Raw genomic sequence first — 3,419 nt, 5'->3', positions numbered from 1 at the left:
GATGGGACAAGCCGAAAGAGAAAGAAGAAGACTGTCAAATGAATTCAATTCAATTCAATTTTATTTGTATAGCCCAAAATCACAACAACAGTCGTCTCGATGGGCTTCGAAGAAAACATGAAATCAAAAGGATCACGAATACAAAGAGTTCAATAGAAAAATACTAAAATGAACTAACAAACTGACTAAGCTATACTGGCATCCCTGCCCTTAGACCCCCTTCGCGGTAAGGAAAAACTCCCAAAAAAACCGGATTCCGGAAAAAACGAAGAAACCTCAGGGGTGCCCACATGAAGGAGGGATCCTCCCCCAGGACGACAGGCGATTTACCAGAACTCTTAGAGAAGAATTAACTTATCTAAATCTACAACTACATATATAAAAGTCCAGCAGACGAGCTTCATCCAGCCGTGAAGGGTTAAGTATGTCCTCTGACTAAGTAAAACAGTCAGCTGTGATTTAGCTATTATTCGAAAAAAATAACAGTTTACCACTTCACTAGATCTATCTTTGATCTTTTAAGGGCTGTAGAAGAAAAATGTAAATACACTTGTGAACACGACCAAAATGACTCTTATCAGTGGTTTGCTGGAATCACTCAAAAGTAGGAAGTAATAGGAGCTCTGTGTAGATTTATTTGACTGGATCGTCTGGCTGTCATCATCGTAGGCTTATCCCACTAAGATGCCCCAAACGATGTCCCAAGATGGACCCATGCTGTTCTGGTGACATTGGTGACACATTATCTAGTTGATTTTTGCCCTTGAAGTGTTATAACAGCTAATTAGACCTAAAACTCTTCCTGCTACTTTACATCAGAAAAATTAGCACAAAAATATATCACATAAAGGCACCTAATAAAAGGACATATGGGGCTATTGGTAAAGGGCAACACTTCAAAAGCTAAATAGTTGGACGACCTGGGAAAGGCTATTAAAGAGCTGGAGACAGAAGTTTGGGAGCTTCAGCATTTCAGATAAATAACTCAATATTTTCCTCAAGAAAAAGTTTGAACAATTTTTTTTTCATCCAATTAAATGTGAAACAAAAACCTTTAACAGCCGTTGGGCATAACCTCATGCAATATACTGAAAGCTTACTTTACACAGTAAACCTCATAAACCTCATAAATCCTTTTTTTGAGATTCATTAAGGTGACGAGGATCCTTTGTTTTAGTACGTTCAGTATTACAGGCCTATATAATGAGTTAGAAGTATTGTAATCCATCATTCATGCTGCTTGAAAGAGAAGATTATTTTTTTTCATTTTTCCCCAACATTTTTTTCCAATTTTTTTTTTTAATCACTAATCAGATGTCAAAGACTGACAGGTGGGTGGACATGTGGGTGAAGACAACACGGCTCACTGTATTATGTCCTGTCCAATTGCCCATTTTTAGACAGTTCCTTGGGCTTCAGACGTTGGTGAAATGTCCTTATATGAAAACGGTGGGATTGTAACTATGACAATGTGATGAAACACACAACTGTTTTAATTTTAAGATAACGTTAAAATTTATAGTATCTATGTCCAAACAGTTCAACCCGTAGAAACACACCACCAACTTTCCTGAGAAATTTTCTTAAACTAAACAAAGTTAAGAAAACATTGTTTATATCAATAACACTTAAAATTACAATGTTAAAGATTTACATGAGAGTCATCATTTAAAAATAAGCCAAAGATAAGCTTAAAATAGCATATTTAGGAAAGTGGTGTAGAAACAGAAGTTTTACATGGAAAAATGTGATGGAATGAAATGTTAAGTGGCGATTTTGGACAATTAAATCCACCTTTTAGTAAGATCAGAAGCAACTTTGACAATTGTAGCTTCATTCCTTTCAAAGCAACAGATGTAGCCATCTGAAAAACGTAGTCTCCTTCTTTAAAGCTGTCAGTCTCTAACCCAGAGTAGCATGACTGACAAAGGAGCAACACAACCTCACGCAAAACCAAGAAAGCTGTACCAGCAGCAGCCAACTGTGTCAAGTCTTTCTGTATTTTAGAGCAGATACTAACTGTGCCATGAGAGCTGGCCTTTTCATTCCCAAAGATTAAAGAGGGGAAGCGTAAATAAGAAAAGAAATAAAGCCAATGATTGGAAAGTGAGAGCTCTGAGGATGGATGAAGGTGAAGCAGGGAAAAAGAGTGACGGCATTTTATCTAAAAAGGAGGCAGATCAGGGGAGGGAGAAAGTGTAAGTCACTGGGCAGGAGACCAAAGAGTACGGATGGAGAGAATGTGGGAAGAGCAAAGAATAAAAATGTTTTCAGTTTAACGGAGGGAGAGAAAAGTCAATGAGATGTCAACTGGAGAAAAAATGTGTCTGAAACCCAGGTGTAAGAGAAACTATTCATCAGACCACAGGGCGTGTTGTTCTTATAGTATTTAAAGACCCACTGAAGAAATTTTTGTTTTGGGTGTTTTTAACATGTTCTTTTGGCATTTTTCTAATAAGCTCAAAATTGCATTTCTGAGTATTTCTTTATGCAGGTCATTGTAAATCAGGCGTAGACAAAAAAAGTGACATAAAAAAAAGCACAACTACAACAGATGGGCAACAAGCTCCCTGCTCCGCTCCATTCTGATGTTTCAACTGGTAGATGACTAGATCCATTTACGTCTTCGTCTGAGCTGCATCGAGCTCAAAACTGTTCGGCTGAATTCTCCAATATTGATTGTTATTCTTGTTGTACCAGTAATGTTAGCTTCGGGGTTTGAGGGGTGTAAGGTAGCGCAAAAGAGTGTTAACAGATGGGTGACGGGAAGGGGGATGGGATGGATGCTCCACTACAATAGCCCCGCCCACAACTCAGAGGTGAATTTCTAATGAACTCCTGCCGCTCTGCCGAGACTATGTCCTTGAAAACAACACGTTTTTTGGCTAAAAACACTATAATCACCATTAAAATAATGCTTTTAAAATAGCTCAAATGATTGAAATGTGACTTTAAAATATTTAGAAGATAAGGTAAGCACCTGTCTCACCCAAGCTTTGCAAAATGCCTGGAGGTAATGCTGTAATAATGACCAAAAATGGCATTATGTGTGTAAAGCATACATGTACTTCCTTTACTACCCTGTTAGACTTTAATGATAAAATTTTTGCAGTTATTCACCATCATCTTAGTGTTATTCAGTGGTTTATGACTTGTCCTCTGGAAGGACTACAGAGCTGAGCTAAGTTTTGATATAACAAGCAGTCAGAGGTTGTCATGTGAGCTGCAAGTTAAAACTGGGAAACAACAAAACCAAAGAAATTAACTTGTTTAGTTTGCAGTTGCCCAAAAATGTTTTTTCCTACTTTTTTAAATGCAAACCACTGATAGGCTCAATTTTTATCGGCGTTCATTTGTACCTGAGCTTCAAGAGAAATTTAAGGAAGAACGTTGTCAAGCTGTCAAATCTGTGATGCAAA

Source organism: Oryzias latipes, chromosome 5 (genome assembly GCF_002234675.1).
Source record: "Oryzias latipes chromosome 5, ASM223467v1".
NCBI classification, from domain to species: Eukaryota; Metazoa; Chordata; class Actinopteri; order Beloniformes; family Adrianichthyidae; genus Oryzias; species Oryzias latipes.
This window is presented reverse-complemented; position numbering follows the sequence as displayed.